Source organism: Lolium rigidum, chromosome 2 (genome assembly GCF_022539505.1).
Source record: "Lolium rigidum isolate FL_2022 chromosome 2, APGP_CSIRO_Lrig_0.1, whole genome shotgun sequence".
NCBI lineage: Eukaryota > Viridiplantae > Streptophyta > Magnoliopsida > Poales > Poaceae > Lolium > Lolium rigidum.
This window is the reverse complement of record NC_061509.1, coordinates 9,575,730-9,597,248: the sequence shown is the minus strand read 5'-3', so window position 1 is coordinate 9,597,248 and position 21,519 is coordinate 9,575,730. Positions and strand designations below refer to the sequence as shown.

Below are 21,519 nucleotides of genomic sequence, written 5' to 3'. Positions count from 1 at the left end.
CCTACTTTACAAATGAAAAGCTCTAGCGCATGTTAATCCCCTGCTTCCCTCTCGCGAAGGGTCAATCTTTTACTTTTATGTTGTGTCTCCATTATTTCTTTGAGTACTATCTTGAGAGCACAACTCGTCATTCTTAGTATAATATGCTTGTCTCAAAATATGATTGATTGTGGTATAACTTTGATGCATTTATCTTTTGACAATCACTACTTCTAGTCTTTCTATGAACTTCAAAGGTGCCCGGGCATTTATGTTTTGCCAATCAAATACAGGCAAGCGAGATACCACTTTATCATACTCTCTTATGAACATTGCAATCCTGCTTATATACATGATTCATGATGCTTATTATTAATTGTTGGTACCTCTTCATGATTGATATAGCTGTTAGATGATTTTATTTGCATGTACCTTGTTATGAACTGCTCAAGTATTAGCCATATCATGAGAATATATACATCATATGAGCAAATGTGTTCGTGAAAGTTCTTTTATCGCTCAGCTTGTTAATCGAATTGCTTGAGGACAAGCAATAAGCTGAGCTTGGGGGAGTTGATACGTCCAAAACGTATCTACTTTCCCGAACACTTTTGCTATTGTTTGGCCTCTAATTTGTGTATTTTGGATGCAACTAACACGGACTAACGCTGTTTTCAGCAGAACCGCTCCGGTGTCTCGTTTTTGTGCAGTAAATCCAACTTTCGGGAAAAACCTCGGAATTTATGCAGAAGGCCCTATTTTCCCAGGAAACTAACGGAGCCAGAAGGGCAATTGAAGTGGAGGCCCGAGGGCCCCACACCACCTGGTGGCGCGGCCCAGGGGGGGCCCGCGCGGCCAGGTGGTGTGGCCCCCTCGGCCGGCCTCCGACGCCCCCCTTCGGACTACTTATTCGCCTCGACCTAAAAACGCCTGGAGAGAAGTCGAAGTCGCCAGAAACCCTCCAGACGCCGCCACATCGCGAAACTCCGTCGCGGGAGCCGAAGTCTCCGTTCGGCACTCCGCCGGACGGGGAATTGGAGGAGATCATCACCGCCATCACCGCCAACGCCTCTCCATCAACCAGCAATGTTTCCCCCATCCATGTGTGAGTAATTCCCCCGCTGTAGGCCGAAGGGGATGGTAGGGATTGGATGAGATTGGTCATGTAATAGCATAAGATTGTTAGGGCATAGTGCCTAGTGTCCGTAGATGGTACTTTTATGATATTGTTGCAACTTGTTATGCTTAATGCTTGTCACTAGGGCCCGAGTGCCATGATCTCAGATCTGAACATGTTATTATTTCATCATGATATTCGTTGTTTATGATCTTACCCGCAAGTTGTATACACATGTCGCTGTCCGGAACCAATGGCCCCGAAGTGACGAAATCGGGACAACCGGAGGGAATGGCGGTGATGTGAGGATCACATGTGTTCACGGAGTGTTAATGCTTTGCTCCGTACTCTATTAAAAGGAGTACCTTAATATCCGATGAGTTTCCCTTGAGGCCCGGCTGCCACCGGCTGGTAGGACAAAAGATGTTGTGCAAGTTTCTCATTGCGAGCACGTACGACTATAATTGGAACACATGCCTATTGATTGATTAGTACTTGGATACCGTTTTATTATTATCCGCAAATGCCCTGCTATGATTGTTACATGAGTTTCTCTCATCCATGCAACGCCCGTCATCCGTCCCCGTGCCTACGATATTTTAATCCCGCTCGTTTACTAAAATCACTACTGCTGTCTTTGTTACTCTGCTGTCGTTATTTCACTACTCGCTATTACTATAAAACTGTTACTATCGATAAACTCTTGCGAGCAAGTCTTTTTCCAGGTGCAGCTGAATTGACAACTCCGCTGTTAAGGCTTTCAAGTATTCTTTGTCTCCCCTTGTGTCGAATCAATAAATTGGGTAATACTTCCCTCGAAGACTGTTGCGATCCCCTATACTTGTGGCTCATCACGAACTTTCTCCTTAGACCTTTGTACAGGCGGCATAGAGGTACCCCTTTGTGACACTTGGTTGAAATATATGTTATGCAATGATAATCCATGTTAATCCAAGCTAATTAGGACAAGGTGCGAGCACTATTGGTAATCTATGCATGAGGCTTGCAACTTATTAGATGTCTTATACATAACACATATGATTTATTACTACCGTTGACAAAATTGTTTCTATGTTTTCAAAATGAAAAGCTCTAGCACAAAAACAAGTAATCCATGCTTCCTCTCGCGAAGGGCCATTCTTTTACTTTATGTTGAGTCAGTTTACCTACTTCTTTCTATCTTAGCAGCAAACACTTGTGTGAACTGTGTGCATTGATTCTTACATGTTTACCTATTGCACTTGTTATACTACTTTGTGTTGACAACTATCCATGAGATATACATGTTACAAGTTGAAAGCAATTGCTGAAACTTAATCATCCTTTGTGTTGCTTCAAAACCTTCTACTAAGAATTTATTGCTTTATGAGTTAACTCTTATGCAAGACTTATTGATGCTTGTCTTGAAAGTACTATTCATGAAAATTCTTTGTTATATGGTACAGTTGTTTACTCATTGTCTTCACCATTGCTTCGAATCGCTGCATTCATCTCATATGCTTTACAATAGTATTGATCAAGATTATGATAGCATGTCACTTCAGAAATTATCTTTGTTATCGTTTACCTACTCGAGGGCGAGTAGGAACTAAGCTTGGGGATGCTTGATACCTCAAACGTATCTATAATTTCTTATGTTCCATGCTATTTTTATGATGATACTCACATATTTTATACACATTATATGTCATTATTATGCATTTTCCGGAACTAACCTATTGACGAGATGCCGAAGTGCCAGTTCCTGTTTTCTGCTGTTTTTGGTTTCAGAAATCCTAGTAAGGAAAAAGACACGGTACGAGAAACCTTCCAGAGCCGCCGCCATCGCGAAGCCAAGATCTGGGGGACAGAAGTCTCTGTTCCGGCACGCTGCCGGGACGGGGAAGTGCCCCCGGAAGGCATCTCCATCGACACCACAGCCATCTCCATCGACGCTGCTGCTTCCTATGATGAGGAGGGAGTAGTTCTCCCCCGAGGCTAAGGGCTGTACCGGTAGCTATGTGGTTAATCTCTCTCCCATGTACTTCAATACAATGATCTCATGAGTTGCTTTGCATGATTGAGATCCATATGATGAGCTTTGTAATCTAGATGTCGTTATGCTATTCAAGTGGATTTTACTTATGTGATCTCCGGAGACTCCTTGTCCCACGTGTGTAAAGGTGACAAGTGTGTGTACCGTGTGGGTCTCTTAGGCTATATTTCACAGAATACTTATTCACCGAGTTATGATTTGAGTTGGATGTCTCTATGAAATTGTGGTGTGTTAGTACCTCCTATGAATGCTCACAAGTGACAGCGTGGGGTGTTTATTAGTACTTGGGAATACATCTTTAAGGTTTGCCTACATGATGAATTAGTGTTCGTTATCTTGCCAGAGAGTAATTCAGAATAGCATAGTGAAGTGCTTATTTATATTCCTTTATGATTGCAATGTTGAGAGTGTCCACTAGTGAAAGTATGATCCCTAGGCCTTGTTTCCGAATATCGAAACTCCATTTATTTACTGGTCTACTGCATGTTTACTCGCTGCCATATTTTATTCAGATTGTTATTACCGCTCATATACATCCATATCACTTGTATTTCAATATCTCTTCGCCGAACTAGTGCACCTATACATCTGACAAGTGTATTAGGTGTGTTGGGGACACAAGAGACTTCTTGTATCGTAATTGCAGGGTTGCTTGAGAGGGATATCTTTGACCTCTTCCTCCCTGAGTTTGATAAACCTTGGGTGATTCACCTAAGGGAAACTTGCTGCTGTTCTACAAACCTCTGCTCTTGGAGGCCCAACACTGTCTACAGGAATAGAAGCGTGAGTAGACATCAGCGCTCCTCTACCAAACCGCGCCGCCTACCGCACCAACCCCGAAGACACAAAGGAGATTTAACGCCAAATTCAAGATCTCCTCGAAAAAGGGCATGTACGTGAAAGCTTAATCCCTTGTGCGGTTCCGGTCATTCTCGGTGCTAAACCGGATGAGTCACAACAAATGAGCATGGATTGTCGCCCCATCAATGCCATTACCGTTCGATACCGCCATCCCATCCCGCGTTTAGATGACATGCTTGATGACTTGAGTGGTGCCACGATTTTCTCGAAAATAGATTTGCGTAGTGGCTACCACCAAATTCGCATGGCAATTGGTGATGAATGGAAGACGGCATTCAAGACCAAACTTGGTATCTATGAATGGCTTGTCATGCCATTTGGTCTTTCAAATGCTCCATCAACTTTTATGCGCCTTATGAACCATATCTTGAGACCTCTCATTTGCAAGAGTGTGGTTGTCTACTTTGATGATATTCTAATTTATAGCAAAAATCTCGAGGACCAGGTGCAACATGTGAGAGAAGTCTTATGCATCTTATGTCGCGAGAAGCTCTTTGCAAATCTTCCCAAGTGCACCTTTGCACAAAACAGATTGGTTTTTCTTGGATTTGTTTTTTCCACCAATGGCATTGAAGTGGACTCTTCGAAGGTGGAGGCCATTCACAATTGGCCCACTCCTACCAACGTTGGTCAAGCTCGAAGTTTCCATGGACTTGCCGGCTTCTATAGACGATTTGTGAAAGATTTTAGCACCATTGCTTGCCCTTTAAATGAGCTTACTAGAAAGAATGTTCCATTTGTGTGGGGCAAGGCCCAACAATTTTTTTTTGATGAGTTGAAAAAGAAACTTACCGAGGCACCACTTCTCGTTCTTCCGAACTTTCCAAAAACTTTTGAGATTGAGTGTGATGCGAGTGGACTCGGTATTGGTGGGGTCCTTATGCAAGATGGAAAACCCGTGGCATACTATAACGAGAAGTTGGATGGTGCACGCCTCAACTATCCTATATATGACAAGGAACTTTATGCTTTGGTTCGTGTCCTTGAAATTTGGCAACACTACCTTTGGCCAAAAGAGTTTGTCATCCATTCCGATCATGAATCCTTGAAATATTTGAAAAGCCAAACTAATTTGAACAAAAGGCATGCTAAGTGGGTTGAGTTTATTGAGTCCTTCCCATATGTTATCAAATATAAAAAGGAAAGGAAAATGTGGTCGCGGATGCTCTTTCCCGCAAGAACAATCTTTTACTCACTCGCTTGGACTTTCATGTTTTGGGTCTTAAGGAAATCAAAGAACTTTACACATCCGACATATTCTTTGGACCCATCTTTGCAAAGTGTTCCATTGAAAGAGGATTTGATGATTTTTATTTGCATGATGGATACTTGTTTAAAGCTAACAAACTTTGCATACCCGAGTCTTCTCTTTGTAATTTGCTTTTGCAAGAGTCACATGACGGTGGTCTCATGGGACACTTTGGGCGTGACAAGACGCTCTCCATTCTATCTACCCATTAATATTGGCCGAGAATGAAGCAAGATGTGGAGCGCCTATGCAACCGTTGCACAACATGCTTACAAGCTAAGTCCACCTCAAACTCTTATGGTCTTTACACACATTTACCCATTCCATATGCTCCTTGGTCGGATATAAGCATGGACTTTGTACTAGGTTTGCCAAGAACAAAACATGTTCATGACTCAATCTTTGTGGTAGTGGATAGGTTCTCTAAATGGCTCATTTCATACCAGCCATAAGACCGATGATGCTTCACACATTGCTTCGTTGTTTTTCAGGGAAGTCGTTCGCCTACACGGAATACCGTCAAGCATTGTGTCGGATCGAAACGTCAAATTCATGAGTTATCTATGGAAGTCGCTCATGGCAAAGTTTGGAGTCAAGCTCTTGTTTTCTTCTTCTTCACATCCAGAACGGACGGACACACGGAAGTGGTGAATCGAAGCCTCTCTACGCTCCTACGCACGCTAGTGACGAAAAATTTGAAATCATGGGAAGAGTGCCTACCCCACGCGGAGTTCGCCTACAATCGAGCCAAGCACGCCACGACATCAAGGAGTCCGTTCATGATCGTATATGGTTTCGAACCATCCACGGCACTCGACATCCTCCCACTTCCTCTCCATGAGAGAACGAACATGGACTTCGACAAGCGCGCCACCACCATGAATAAGCTACATGACGACACAGGAGCAACCATACAAGAGCATGTACTTCGCCAAGCTACCCGCCTTAACGCCAAGAAGAAGGAAATGATTTTCAATGAAGGAGACCTAGTATGGATACACCTTCGCAAAGATCAGTTCCCTCAAGAACGTAACTCAAAGCTCAAGCCCCGAGGAGATGGTCCCTTCAAGGTCCTCAAGCGCATCAACAACAACGCCTAAGTCATCGACATACCAACATCAAAGTACTTGGTGAGCAACACATTCAATGTGTCGGATCTTTCACCCTATCATGAAGATGAGGAGAAAATAGAGTCGAGGACGACTCTTTCTCAAGGGGGGGGGGGATGATGTAGCCCTGCCCAAGGACGACACTACACCAAGACCAACAAGTCCCCCAAGTGGACCCATGACTCGAGCCCGAGTGAAAACTGTACATGATAAGGTGTACTCAATCCTCTCAACACTCGACCTCGACACTACTTTGGATGGAATGCTACCTCATGCCGATGTTCTATGTGTCATCAGATACAAGCCTCGAGAGGAGTACGTCAAGGTTGGCCCAGGACCACACAATGAAGGAGAGGGAGGACCACTTCAGCCGGGGACTACAGCCCAGGGCCGGCACTGCCGCCCTCGACAGGCCGGCACTACCGCTGGGCACACCCCGGCACTGCCGGCCGAGCCACACCGGCACTGCCGCCCGGAGCACCCCGCCACTGCTGGCCAGGACACCCCAGCATTGCAGGCCGGAGCACCCCGGCACTGTCGGCCCCAACCCACCGGCACTGCCGCCTGAAGCCCTGACGCCCTGAACAGCAAGAGGCCGGCACTGCCGCCCCAAGCACACTGGCACTGCCGGCCCCACCTCAGTTGACTTCATGTGAACCGTTGATTTTGATCCTATGGTTGTATTTATTTCGCAAATGAACAAGTTACCCTTTTTTGGATCCAGCCTATATATAGGGCTCCCCCAGCCACAAGTTAGTGTTAGACTTATTGTGAGATTACACTTGAGCTTTGGTCCTCCCTATGGGAAACCCTTCTAGATCCCCATCTATGAAGTTACCAAGACTCTTCTAAGGAATTGGTCTCTTCCATTGTAGAAATTCTAGTGTTTGTGGATCTTTTGCTTCTTGCAATTCTATCTATTTGTACTATTTTCCTCTTTGGAACTCTATCAATTTCTTGTCAATCTTTTGTGAGGGATTCTACTCCTTGTGGGTCTTTGCCTTGCAATTCTATTGGGTTGGTGTATCGGGCCAATGAAGAACAACCGCTTGTGTGTGTGTTGCGTTTGTATCTTCGATCCACCCCGCTTTCCACTCGTGTTCTTCGTGTTCTTCCACCTCCCCCACGAATCCCATCCAAATCTGTGAAGATCGGACCTCCCCTAGGGCTTAGCCCTTATCACATAAAGCAACAAAGGAGAAACGGAGATAAGTTTGCATCCTAATTATGGAGTGACATCACAAGAGGCAGTGCGACGAGGATGGGTGTTGATCCGTTGGCTAGCAACTCTGGTGAGAGGAACGACACGGTGGTATCAGCGAAGTTGTGAGATAAATCGAGGGGGATGTGACTAATGTTGTTGTGATGGTTCTCGTTTGTTGTACATTTTTTAGCGGAACCATCCAGACATGGGTGACAAGACCGAGTGGAAACCTTTTTACCAAAAGAATCATTCTGGAGCCTGTAAAACAAATACCTAGCCAAAACTTAATGGGAAAACAGAGAGGCCCATCATGGTGGAGAGTCAAAATTGTGATTACACCTCTCCCTTCTTGCTTTCCTCGATCCTTGTCCCTAGAACTGCTTGTCTATTTTACTATTGAGGAAAAGCGCCACTGGAAAAATGATTGTTCGGTTTTTCGATAGGTTTTGGTCATGCGCATTACAAACAAAAATACACATGTATCCAAATATTAATACCTAAATCTAATACTAGGTACATTGGTAGGTAGACAACAAAAGCTCGACTGCGCAGGTTATGTACCAGTATCTATAAGTGCCCCTTGAACTCATCAGAATTAGAATTTTATAGCAAGATACATCATCATCTTTGGGGATTTTGTATAATGCAATATATAGAAGACAAGAATGTGTATCTTGCCCTATACCTTGAAATGTTCACAAGTTTAGGCAATAGATGTTTGTATTCTTATTACAAATATGGTGGTATGTCTCGTAAACAATTTAAGATCAGGTTTGAATTTTTGAATTGAAGTAACCTTTTTACTAGTGTGTTTATTTTTTGATACTGTGGCAACACACGAACATTCAACTAGTTTGCATAGTAGCTGGTTGCTGAGCATGATAAAAGTGCTCATGCTTCGATTACTTCTGAAATTATGAGACCATTTTGTGCTTGCTATGGAGCGGTTAGCAATGCACTGAATTTAAGATGATTTTTTAGATGTCTATAATATAAATCTGTTTTCTGGATGCTTCTTGTGCACATGTATGAATACTGCATTTTATTCCAACTTTTGGTTATTGGTACATTGTAGGTTTGCTACCACATACAAAACGTTGTCATATCTTATCTTTGTCACTCTCCTATATCTTTGCTAATACACTTACTCTCACTCATTCTTCCTTGCGGAGCACGGACACATGGGGAGGCTTAAAACCTAGACTCTAGGTAGCTCTTTTGGTAAAATAGTTCTTGGTTTTCTTTTCTATTTGACTTTATTTTTATTCAAAGAACTAACATTACTATACACTTATGTAGCTTATAATTTGTTTTTGGCATACAGATTTTGTTCCAGGAAACCATCAGCCGGCATCTCATTTTAGTGTTAGGCACACATGCTTATGGCCATAGCTAAATTATGCTAAGTGAGAATAGGTGAACCATTTTAGGATCTAATTAATCAACTTATTGATCCCAGGATGTTATATATAGAGGAATCTGCACTTAGATTTCATGGTTTGTAATGCTACATTTGCATTATGGTTTGTCGTTGACTTGTGTTTCCATGGTGGATAGGCCCGAATGACCAAACGATTTGAAGTGAAGCTGTTAGGATGTTGTTCTTAGCATCATCCAATATAGTGTATGTTTAGGGCTAAACGATACGTTGATGGCGTGACCTCCACTGTTGTGCTTGTGCATCCCTACAATTTGCTTTGTTTCCCTAAGGATGAAAGAAGTAGCGAGGTCGCCGCTGAATTCCACGCGATGACGGTTCACTTAGAGAGTTGTACCAGCTTGCCCATCTCCAGGTGATCCGGTATTACTAGGAAAGGTAAGGACACCACACCTTCTTGCTTTTGGCCTTCCGTTCCCTTTCATTTCAAAAATTATTTTGTTAATATGGGGACACGAACAAATAAGGAGGCCTCGATTCAAAAAGAAAATGAATTGATCTTTCAATGCTTATCCTTTGGTGCTTACAATGCGTGACATCTTCATTTTCTTCTGCAGCATGCTACATGCTGCAATTTAACATAAAGGGTTTGCCTTATGGGTAGGTCTCCATAGGCCCAGACCTTCCTCTCCCCCGCACACGCAAGCCAGTTGCTGATGTGATGTGACTTTGACTGTTGTTGTCGTGCCATGACCTGCGAAACCGGTCAAGCCAGGTTCCGCATATGTGAAACATAGACTTCATGCTTTGATGATGACCTACACGGGGGAAATCCCGCGTGCACAACTGAAGTATGCTAGCTACGGTGGTAAGGGACGCTAATCCATGAAGAAATGGTGTGAGAATTGCTTGCCATTCTAGGAATTTTTTAATCGTTATTCATAGGAACGTGCACATTGTATTTAGCTATAACTTTACAGAGACATTATTGCATATGTTTGTGTATGGAAGCACCTATTAGTGCAAATGTGTTTTAATAATTGTTTCAGATAACGGTGGGATTATCTCATGTACACGGTGCATGCTCTAATATTAGCTGATAAGAAAACCACACATTTATTGGACTATTTTGTGTCTATATTCATAATCCATATTCCGACGAGTGATAAACATCCATGTCATGGATCGTAGAAATTATCCTATATATTTGTCCTATGTGTTCTTTTAATACGAAATTATCTTGTGAAGTGCTTTATCCTTGTTGTTAGTTTGTTCAAAGTGGCATCAGACAAGAAGATAGATAATTTTATTGCTGTCACAGATAAGAAATAACTTTATGATGGTTAGAAAATAAAGTTGTTGGAATATGTGGTGTGCGATACACAGATCAGTCGGCGCAAATGATAGTAGCCATAGTGGAAACTGCAAATTTAAAAATAGAGGAAATGGTGGATCTTTTGGAGTATAATGATATTTTCATGATGCATTGGTGGTATAAATTTGGTAATTTTTAGTGCCAATAATGTATACTCTTTATTATACATGTGAGTATTCACTCACATGTAATATATTGACATTGAACGTGTGTTTGAAAAAAAAGAGGCAGTGAGAACAGACGGACGCTGAACTATTAACACAAGAATCTACGTAACTAACTAACAAAATTGGCTGACATTTCAAGCTTGAGACAAAAGATGGAGGGAAGATGATTAGCATCACACGGCTGTTAATATGCGATAATGTTGCTTTCTATATATACCATCTATTGTTTCAAGTTACATTTTTTTTATTACAGACGTATACATGGAAGAAAGTGGAATATCAATGTATGTCTATCTTTTCTATATTGCTGAATTTACGCATAAATCATATGACTTATATATGTGTGGAAAAAAAATTGAGGCCATAGAAGGCTTGGTCGTTTAACTAGTACTCCCACCGTTAACTCATTTTTCAATAATGATCGCTTTATCTATACATCTCTATCTCTACTATATATCTTTATCTCTATCTCCACTATATAAAAAGGAGGAACGTGTTCTGTTTCCTCCGGTATGAGGTTTCGTCAAGCATATTTTTGGTACGATATTTTTGCCCTCCCACCTTGCCTCAAACAATTCAGCACGGCAAATAAAATTGGCACGGCATTCCAGGAAAGTCCAGCGCATTCCAGGAAAGGAAATTATTCACCACGGAAACATCATTACATGAAACTCCAGGAAAGTCCAGCGCATTACAGGAAACATCATTCCTGGATCAACTATACCGGTAGAGGAAAGGAAATTACAGCACAGATCGCAGGAAACAATCACGGACCAGAAAACCAAATCGCAGGCTACAAGAAAGAGAAATTACACCATTATGTCAGGGCTACAGGGAAGGAAACCGCCCCATTTCAGATATCTCCATCAACCAAATCGCAGCATTATAATTCAGGCTACAGGAAAGGGAAATTACACCATTATGTCAAGGCTACAGGGAAGGAAACCGCCCATCCATTTCAGGTATCTCCATCAACCAAATCGCAGCATTATAATTCATGGCTACAGAAAAGAAAAATTACACCATTATGGCAGGGCTACAGGGAAGGAAACCGCTCGGCCATTTCAGGGATCTCCATCATTGCGGATCAACAATACCGGTACCTTGAACCATTGTTATGCCAGATAACTCATGGGATCATAACCACACCTCTAGGTTCTATGCAGTTTTCAAATTGTTGAGGAAACTTGCTGTTTGAAGAATTCCCCATCAGAGAAACAGCGGATCAACATAAAAAGGTATCAAATTGTATCTATTTTACTCTCATGCAGATCACCAGCATTTTGTTTGAAGAATTTCCCCATCATGTGAGAATCTGCAGTAATCATGGTTTGAACAAATACCAATCTGTCATATCATAGAGTTTCAGATCTTCACTAATACCAACCCGATAGGATAGTTGATGTTTCAATGCTAGTGAACCGCTAGTCGAGCTGATCAAACTGAGCTAAATAGCTTCCACCATGTACCCTGCAACATGCATCATCCATAGACGTCTACTATTTATTTATTACTTCACCAATCTTCTTGTATGTTTAGTCTGGCGTGTAACACTGCAGGCTAGCTATGGACCTATGGCCATGCACCATACATTTAGCTACTTTCAAAATTGATGAATCAAGGAAATATTTAGCCAAATCTAAGGTAGTGTACATATAGGCTAGCTGCGTAGCATCGGCTCATAAATTAGTCAATTAATAATTAGCCTTTGGTAGTCAAGTACCCCTTTTGTCTCATAAAATTTGTTTCGGAAGAGTTAAAATAAGCATTCTTGTACATCGCTCCTTCCTATCCATGAAAAAAAGTCGAGCTAGATTTAATATCGAAAATAATATGACGTGCCCCTAATAGTGAAAATTAATTCGATTCAAGCAGCTATGATAGATCATATGTAGACGGCTGTAGTGAACATTGCCTTAAATGATGTGTATCTTATGAATTTCTGACAAAACACCTCATATCCCACTAAAGTTAGTCTCTTGTTGTAGTTCAGCTGCTCCATTCTAAACATGTAGGATCACAAAGGAAAAATCATGTTCCAGAAGAACAAAAAAAATTAGGCTTTTGTTCATCACTTTGCAAGTAGCATACAAATTTATCGTGTACTAACATCTAACAAGAGAGTAAGAGATCAAACCAAGCGAGTAAAAAATACAATTGAATGCAGTTCTAAATAAACAGAGTTCAACTCTGTTTCAGAATTCAGATTGGTATTTTTTTTATACATGCATTGTCCATTACATTATTTATCATGTCTGTCTATATAAACAGTCGTTGCACACTTATGTAATGTCTAAGTAAAAGATGGGAAAATATATGAAAGAAAGGATTCACCTATGTTATAAAACAGGAAGGCCCATTCTGAATACATGCATTGCTCTCTTATCCTTCACTAATCTAGGAACTATGTGTTTAAACTAGAAAAGTTCCAGACTGTAAATCCTTTTACATCATTTGTTTTGGCATTCCAAAAAAATAGTGGAGTCCATTTTCATTCTTGACGAGGCTCTCTTAATACAGAGTTGTGGATTTCAGTGGCTAATCGACTACTCTGAGCAAATTAGTGACACGACTATATCAGAAAGACAAGTCATGTCTAATTTTGTACTTATTGGTAATCTTATTTCTACCTTATGTTGCTTGTACAAATTATATCATTGCCGCTGCTCATAGGAAGAGATATTACACTATCAGTTGAGTTAAGCTACATCTGCAGTTTTGATTACAAATGTATGAACCTTATTTATCTTGCTTCGACTATTCCCCCCACATGATAAATCAGGGAAACTATTGAGATTTTGTATTTAGTAGAACCAATTTTATATAAGCCTATAACCAACAAAGTCCATTCTCATATCTAACACTGAAAAGACAGACTATGGTCCAAAGGGTAACAGAAATGACTACCTATCTTGTTCCTACCAAAAGACGAAAGTATACTTTTTATTTTGTGGCCGGCGCTTTCGAGCCCTTCAATGACCCATTAAAAAATCTAGCTAAGTGAATTAGCAATCTCGCTCAAACTTCTCATACTTGTCCTTTCAATGACCGTAATATGATCCGCATGATTATCTTTTTACTTTCTATTGTAGATGAGCACAACCGTTTTACCCATGGAAGCGATGACCCATGAGAAAATTAAAGAATACATCATGTCTTTCCCTCTAAAGACCAAACTGGTGCAGATACTAGACGCATGCTTGAAGCGCACTGATATAGAGTGCTTGTTTGATCACAACGGATGGTTATGTGGAGAAGTAAGTAACATTTCTATATTTTAAAATATGTGCATTGTATTGTAAATCTGATTTTCATTTTTCACTCTACATTTTCTTCAAACTATAGGTGATGAATGCTTATATTTACTACTTAAGGGTCCAAGAGCATCTATCTACTAGGGCATGTGGTCAGGTTTGGCTTGAAAGCACACATATGTCAAACTTGATGCGTCGAGATGCCACAAATCCTATTAGTGCGAGTGATCGTGATAGGGTTATAGGACGTGCGCTTAAATATCTTAAACATGACATGGTAACATCACAATATTTTCTGATTACATACATAATTAAATCCAAAGCTATTGCTACAACTTACTTTCTTTCTTTTCCGTTAACGCGAATAGAAATCATTGGATTCTATTTAACGTCAATGGGCCCATCCACTGCATACAAATTTTTGATTCTTTTTGTCCAAGCATGGAGCATCCATACCTACAAGTTACCATAATCACTGGACACCCTCATATTCATGTTTAATTGTTTGCGGAAAAAAGGTTATATCTTTTTTATAACCTTGCCATTTCCTTTTCTATTTCACAGCTACAGGGTCTCTAGAATCAGCTTGCACTTGCTGCTCAGACGAGTGATTTTAACCTAGGTGAGAAGTGGCAAGACATTGAAATAACTACCTGACCATCGGAGGAGTCTATTCAGAACCCACTACAGACAGATGGGTATGTACCAATATATTATCTTTTGCTATTTAAAAAGTTGTTGGACTTACATCAATGAATTGTTGAAATGGTGCAGCCATGCGGGTTGTTTGTGATCAAACTCATGGAAGAATGGACAGGCCACAAACTAGCACATGATGTAATACATGTACTTCAGAAGATTTCAAAAATTAAATATTATAGCTAATGCAATAAGAATGATGCCATTAATAATTTGCACTACTTATTTTGCAGGATGTTATCAAATTATTTAGGAAGCAATTGCCTTTACTTCTGCATGATATTGTTTTGAATGATTTAAAAGGAACCCCAGAATATGAGCATCCAGACAATGATAAAGATACATGCGATATCATTATGTGGGACAAGAATTGTCCTCCCCATACTGAAGTATCACAACGATCTGAGTTGCTCAATGACACTTCACTTCCTTCTAAGATGGCCAAGAATCCGATTAACAAAAATGAGTTATTGTCCAAACTTAGGAAATATATTTTGGATGTTAACGACGAAGATATCATGAAGTAAGTGCAATTTATATACGATTTTGCCCAGTTTGAAGTGCTATATTTATCTGTGGGTTAACGTCGTGTTTTGTTTAGTGGAGTAATATGGGTTCAGAGCTCTAAGCCCTACCCAATTAATATAAGTCTTAAACAACTGAAAGACTTGCTAAAGGATACAAATGGTATAGACACTGAATGTTTCAACATGGCTATACAGTAACCGCTAAAGACGAATCCCGATTGCTTATGGACAGTAATTTTCACATTATGGATCTCAGATTTTGCGTGAGTAATAATGTTTAGCTTCATCTTACATGTTATACCATATGTTTTCTTAAATAATTCCTACTATTTAAACTCTCATGTCAGACATTGGTGACTGACTCCATAAGAGACCCAAAGCAGCGTTTACCCTTTGACACTAAGCGCCAGATCATGGCAACAATGTGTGAGTGATGGCCAGGAATGGAGTTCCATATGTCAGCCTGCATCTCGGTAGGTCTGCTATATAGAAAATACATACAATTTGCGTCACACATACATGGTAATAATTCATAATACATGGGTATCTATTTTAGTAGTGTGCTATATCCAGACCACATGCATCACGTCGGGCTTCTCCCTCTATTGTTGCTCTTCCTAGGATCGTCTCTGATTATAATATTTTAGTGTCTCTTTTAGCTGTTGCATTCATCTATCGATCCAAATTAAAATATGTGTATACCATGATAGGAGATCCTCGATCATATACAATGCAAATTGACAGACACTAAAATGTTTATTTGCTGCAGTAAATCTTTACTGTGTGATAATACAGAAATGTTCACTACGTTTTGAGGTTATTTTCTCATGTCATGTTGGTGTCACTTTACTTCCTAGGAATACTTTGTCCATATTATTTATATATAAATATTATTAGTTCCATTTTTGTGAATTACCATGCTAGACTAACGTTTGTCTTTCCACAACAAATGGCTAGAGTACCTTGGTGGTTAATGCACATGAAGGACTAGGATAGTAGGCCTGGTTCTAACAAATGACTAGGTAAGGAATGGTTATTTTATTTCAAAGGAACATCTAAATATTGGTATTCGGTAAATATATACATCTTTCCCATTTCAAGGATTTTTGCATGATTCCTATCAAAACAAATTGTAATTTTGTTTGTTTAGTTCGATTGGTTCCATATTGTTTCCATTTATATATTGTCTTGCTGTCTAAATTATGCCTATGAGAAGATTAGCAGGTAGTAACATCATGTTGGTCTAATTTGTATTGGATAGTTGTGCTAAGATGGACTTGTGAGAAATTCTTTTTACTTTTTACTAAGTCAGTTCTTTTAGCTTTGTGTATACTATTAAGTGATCAAATACTAAATCAGAATAAGCAGAGCTATATAACCAAGGAAATGTTTTAGTTTTGCTTAAAGCATACATGATTTTCTCTACCCCGGACCATTTTAAAAGACCTAGTCATGTTTGCACACATCTTTTGTGACTGCCATTATGTCCTAATATGTAGGGCTTTATATATTTGGTCCTCACGGTGATTGAAAGTTCTGTATTTTATTGTTCAATTGGTATTTATATCACAAAATAAATTCACTTGGCGGTGTGAATTCCATCAACATGGCGCATTTAATATACCAATATGTAATTTTGTGCATTTTCTCCTTGGATGGATGTGAAATGTGGCTATTGTAGATAGATTTGTTATTCTGCTTGGTTGCTTTTCAGGATGGATTTGCTTATTGTTGCATATGCATATGCTTTGGATCATCTAGGTCTTTTTGTTAGGTTTCCACTTCGGTGGCAGTTTGATTTGTATTACCCAAGGAGACCAAGGAAAGTGCGAGAAAGAGATCCTTCTGAGCCAGGGAGATGGGGAGTGAGTAGAACTGGAGCAAAAATGAAATAAAGACTATGTGTCCTTAGCCTATATATGTTTGTCATGTACATGGAGTAACATTGTGTATTCTGGAAGAATAAATAGCTTTTCCAACTTATGTGTAGGCCAAAATTTATAGGCTTTCTTTATGAATTTGGTTGTTTAGTAACATACACCAACTTTGAACACCTTTTTTGTTATTGATTTGTTAAATGATGTGTAAGCTACCTATAATTCGGTGTTATCAACTGTCAGTAATTTCTCCTTTTCTTTTTGGTAGTTGGCTAGGCATTTATTGACATATACGTTGGCTTCTTAACGTTTGTGCAGGACGATTTCTCACACTATATTTTCTGTGGAACTGTGTCGGTACTGTTCATTGAACAAAATAAGTTTAGCCATGTCATTAATGATCTCCCATTCGAATGATCTATAAACATGCTGGGCTAGCACCATATGGTTGCGCGAGTGGTGAAGGTGTTACTTGCAATGGTGGCTCAACCAAAAGGGAATTTTTCCGCTGCACTTATGATATCAGGAGTTATATGAAGTGACGCTATTGACTGACAACAAAGCGATCAGTGTAAGTATTAGTCACCCCATGTTAGAACACAATACAGGCGGCGAGGCAAAGCTCGCTATCCATGTAGTATCAATGATGAGCAACTGTAGAATGCCTAAGATGCATGATAATGGTGGCCCAGTCTGTAGATTATGCTGCCACCTATGTAGGAAAAAAGTATCCCTCGCCGTATCCTCCAACCATGTACAGATCTCCGTAAAGAGGTCTCGATTCTCCACTCTCAGCAGCGCATAACACGAACGGAGAATAGCGGTGCATCTGCATATAACCTACAAAAGGGAACAATTCTCATCATTAAAAATTTGTCATTTCTGCATAGCCATAACGCCCATATAACAGCAAATGCTCCCACCCTAATAAGCATTCTAAACCTGTGATCAATACCATGAAGCCAATCCCAAAAGATATTGGCTACAGTAGTCGGAGGATACAGATCCGAAACTACTTGGATGCATGACCATATAGATCTGGCAAAGCAGCACTCGAAAAACAAGTGTTTAATTGTCTCATTGTGATAACAAAAAACACACTCAGTACTCCCAAGCCAATTCCGTTTGACAAGATTATCTTTGGTTAGGATTACCCCTCGACGTAAATACCACCCAAAAATTTTAATTTTTTGCGGTATTTTTATCTTCTAGATCTTCTTGTTCTTGTCAATTGGTATGTCAGGTCGGACAATTTTATTGTATAACGAACTTACGGTGAACTTCTCATTGGAATTTAAGTTCCATCGAAATTCATCTGGCCCTTCGTACAATGAATGGATTTCAAACGAAGAAGTAAGGCATTCCACGCATTAAGTCTATGTCCGTATAAGTCTCGTTTAAACGTCACTGATGGTGGTGAGCTCACCATTACTAAACCAATGGTATCACTTTTGCGACAAACAATGCTATATAACGCCAAATATTGTTCCGAGAGAGGTATATTCTCTAACCAGAAATCCTTCCAGAACCGGAAAATGTACCATATTAGAAGAAAATTTCTTCATTGCCATTAGACCGGCCGAGAAGTGTGCGTCCCCCAATTTCCAGAGGATTTGGGATAACGCTTTATCGTCAATGTACTTTCTTTTAAATAAGGTCTGCAATACTTCATCCTTAGTAAGTAGCTTGAAAAGCCATTTACTTAGTAAGGCTGAGTTTTTGACCGCAAGGTCATGAACACCAAACTCCCCCATATCCTTAGGGCGGCATATAATATTCCTCTTAACCAGTCGATATTTCTTTTTCTCGCTATCCCCTTTGCCAAAAAAAATCTCGATCAATAATAATTAAGCTTGTGTAAAACACTTTTAGGTAAGAGGAAGAAGGATATCATATACAACAACATATTGAAAAGTACTGAATTAATGAGTACGAGGCTTCCTCCTAGAGATAATACTTTACCTTTCCAACTACTTAGACGGAAGTCTCTTCTCCACTAGTTTCCATTCATCAATTAGCAATTGTTAAACTTCGATAATGAATCGGGATCCCCATAATAATCGATAGGAAGCTGGTCTTGCCTATATAGTTTACTACCTCCGTTTGAAGGAATAAGCCGCACGCGTATTCCAAGACGAACTTTGACCATAAAAATTAAGCAACAAAATCTTGATTATATTATATGTAATTAGTACCGTTGGATTAGTATTGTAAAGCACTTTTTAATGATACTAATTTCATACAAACAATGTTTATCTATTTGAAGTAATTCTTAGTCAAATAAAAAACACGTAAAATGAGAACGCTTATTCCTTGAAATGGAGTTAGTATTTTAGAACATGTAAAATATAAGCATCTTATATATGTAAAGCAGAGGGAGTACAAAAATAAATAAAAGAGGGCCAGATAGAGTGGCAAAATTTCCCCGTCTGCATGACCCTGCTACAGCATCAGCTCTAGCCCCGGATCGGAGAAGGAAGAGCCCATCCATTCGCTAGCTTCCGCTACCTGCGGTTGCTCTGCGGAGAGGGCGGGGGAGAACCGGAGGCCGGTGGCGGCGAAGCCCGTGCCCGACGTCCGAGGTGCGTGCGCGTCCCCGAGTTCTTCTTGGGTCTTGGGTTCTTGCTTTCAGATATGCCTCCGGCGCCGTCGCGGTTCCCCTTTCTGATCTTCCTTGATTTCTCCTTTATTTGTGCAGAGATGGGGAACCGTAGGCCGCTCAGGGAGATCAACAACGTCGTGGAGGCTCACCCGTACTATGTGGGATGCTAGAGAAGAGTAGGAGGGACAAGCAGAAACCGGCACCGGTGAGCCGCCGCCCTGTCACGAGGAAATTTCATGTGCCCTCGGGCAACGGAGAACATCCTGACCGTCAGCCCACCGCAGCACCTCCCGGGTTTGATCCCAAGAATGAGCCCATCGTCATCGACAATGACGACGACACTGACTTCATGGACATCAACAGTGCTGACGCAGGGAATCCACTTGCCGCGACTGAGTACAAGTACTACGGGGAAAATGAGGAAATAAGCTGTGTGTGTCCTGATTACATGTCCAGTCAAGAAGACATGATGAAAATATGAGAGCTATTCTGATAGATTGGCTCATTGAGGTTCATTACAAGTTTGAGCTGATGGCTGAGACACTCTTTCTTACTGTGAACATAATAGACAGATCCTTGAAAAAAGAAGTGGTGCCAAGAAATAACAGCTATGCTTCTTTCTTGCAAATATGAGGAAGTCTCAGTTCCAGTTGTTGAAGATCTAGTGAGAGTATCTGCCCGTGCTTATACAAAAGGGCAGGGTCTGGAGATGGAAAAGTGGATTTTAAACACTCTGGAGTTTAACATGTCCGTACCAACACCAGATGTGTTTATGAGAAGGTTTCTGAAGGCAACAGATTATTTTTTTTGCGAGGAAACCACTGATTATATTGAAACAAGAGTTACAGAAAAGAACACCAGAAAGCTAGAAATAACACACAGGTCCTTTCTGCAAAACAGCATCGCCGACGCGGAGAAGAACGTGCCGGTGGCGGGCCGCCGCTGCATCTTCGCACAAGCCTTGGATCGGAAGATGTCCCCAGGCGGCGGGGTAGTCACCGGACCTCGAACTCCGGGGAGCCTCCACTCTGCTCCGCCGGTAACGCCGTCTTGATCCAACATCAGGGGCTTCGGGATTGTCAACTGGATCCGCCGCGTCGAGATCCAGAGGGGGATAAACCCACGCATCGTCCGCCGGGACCCGCGAGCGCGGACGAGGAGGCGCTCCGCCATGGCGCTCCGAAGAACTCCACCGCTGGAGGGGACGAGCACCACCTGCAAAACGAAGACCAGCCGCGCCGCCCACTCCAAAACGCCGGCGGCCAGGGTCCCAGCAGAGCCTACCCTGTACACACACACGAGACGAGGCTCCCCCATCCTCCCGCCGGCGCAGCGGCCGGCGGAGGACAGGGGACCCGGCGAATCGACGGCGAGGGGGTGGATCTGCTCGGGGGTTCCAGAAAGTCGCCTCTACTGTAGCGGGAGAGGAGACGCGTCCAAGTCGCTTCTGAAGGCAACAGATTATGACAGGAAGCTACATCTGGTTTCCTTCTTCATGCTGGAGCTATGCCTGGTTGAATACCAGATGCTCAAGGACCGCCTTTCCCTGCTTGCTGCAGCTGCCGTTTACACCGCACAATACGTGCTATCAGTCGCTGCTGGCAATGGACGAAGATCTGCGAGATGCATAGCAGATACACAAGAGATCAGCTCATTGACTGCTCCAACATGATTGTATAGCTCCACAAGAATGCCCAGGGCAGAAATTCAATTCGGCACATGGGAGCATATGTTCCTGCCACCGAAAAAATATTTTGAAATGTCAAAAAAATTCAAACAAATTTTTCTCACTTACGTATCAACATTTTACGTGTGTACATTAAGTAGTGGACTGTATTTATCTACTGCCAAAGGACGTATCAGGACTTTCAGTAGCTCAAGTACACTCACCCGGCTGTATGCGTTCTCAAAATAGCCAACGACTCCATCCACAGTTATTCGTGAACATTCTTAAGCCATGTCCAGCAAGCACCAAAACCTTGCCTGTTTCCACCACCCCGGATACTTATGTGCCATTGTAGACTAGCTCCTGTAGTACAAAAATGAACTCATAATATGGGCATGTTCAGATACTCAAATTTGAATG

General features: G+C 41.2%; 1 pseudogene; it reads left to right on the top strand.

Annotated features, from left to right (window-relative positions):
* The window catches only part of LOC124689197, a 41,217-nt pseudogene extending 20,104 nt beyond the window's left edge, over positions 1-21,113 (top strand).
* The last annotated feature ends 406 nt before the right edge of the window (positions 21,114-21,519 follow it).